General features: G+C 31.1%; 1 protein-coding gene across 1 annotated transcript in view; it reads right to left on the bottom strand.

Annotated features, from left to right (window-relative positions):
• Window positions 1-1,397, bottom strand: part of LOC106874748 (intersectin-1-like) — a 195,361-nt gene that overhangs the window by 96,878 nt on the left and 97,086 nt on the right. The window lies entirely within an intron of this gene.

The raw sequence follows: 1,397 nt of genomic DNA, 5'->3' as shown, positions 1-1,397 counted from the left end.
AAATATGTCACTCAAGAAGCACTTCAGTTTGAACAATTTTTATGATGTTTCATATTTAGATGCTTTTATCAAATTCATTCAGTTGTTAATCAAATAAATCTTGAAAATAAATGGTATTGATTTACTGTCAGCTGACTTTTGGCCAACCCTGTATATATATCATCATCATCGTCGTCGTTTAACGTCATATATATATATATATATATATATATATATATATATATACACATACACACAGACACACGCATACACACCATAGTACAATGATGCACTGAAACAAATTTGATGTTGCTAAAATAAATACATATTTGTCTAATAGTAATATAAGGTGTATGGCATCCCTTAGTGGACAATTAATATAAGGGAGATAATCATTTCTTCATAATATTTAGCAGTAATAGAAGTTAGAATTTGAAATTTAGGAAAGAGAAGTATAGCATTGAATACATATATTTAATATTTTTTTTTCTTTTTGCTTATTTATTATGAAGTTCTTAACATTTTTAGTCTGTGGTAATCATCTAAAGCACTATTTCATTCTTTATAGAAATCATCAGCATAACATAAACTAAGGTGTATTAACTAAACATTTTATGAAGCCCAAGTTTTCTTATAGGTGGAAATTTATTACAGTTTTTTTCCATCTTTTCTTGTTTTATCTTTTTCTGCACAAAGCATTAGTAGTTTAGCAATAAAGAGAGAGAGAGAAAGGAGAAAAAGTTTAAAGTGTCTACATAGAAATCTTGCAAAACTGTTTTCATATGAAAAAAAAAATGTAACTCTTAGCCTGCAGAAAAAGTACATGTCTGTGTATATACAAAGAAAAAAACCCAATTGGCACTTGAAAATGTTCACATAATATATTATTTGAAATATACGGTTAACAAAGGCTCAAAAGAGAGAAGGGTAATGCTTTGTAGAGGCTCCCTCTTTGACTTATACTAATACCAATTATTTTTAAGCATTATGTCAAGCCTGAACCAGCAGACTTACGAGCAAAAATCTTTCATCCCTCGTTGTCATTTTGACCTCAGTTACAGTGTATGCAGGATCACGCTATTTAAAGAATTATCTCCCTTAGTTACGTTTATGAATTTGTTTTGCAAGATTCCTGAAGTGAAATCTGTGTTGCAACAGATATTTTCTTTATTCGTTTATTTGTTTCAGTCATTTGACTGCAGCCATTCTGGAGCGCCGCCTTTAGTCGAGCGAATTGACCCCAGGACTTATTCTTTGTAAGCCTAGTACTTATTCTATTCGTCTCTTGCTGAACCGCTAAGTGACAGGACGTAAACACACCAGCATCGGTTGTCAAGCGATGTTGGGGGGGGGGGACAAACACAGACACACAAACATATACATACATACATATATATATATATATATATATATATATA

This window comes from Octopus bimaculoides, chromosome 18, assembly GCF_001194135.2.
Source record: "Octopus bimaculoides isolate UCB-OBI-ISO-001 chromosome 18, ASM119413v2, whole genome shotgun sequence".
In the NCBI taxonomy this organism is placed as follows: domain Eukaryota; kingdom Metazoa; phylum Mollusca; class Cephalopoda; order Octopoda; family Octopodidae; genus Octopus; species Octopus bimaculoides.
Note: the sequence above shows the minus strand (reverse complement) of the source record. Positions and strands in the feature narration are given on the sequence as shown.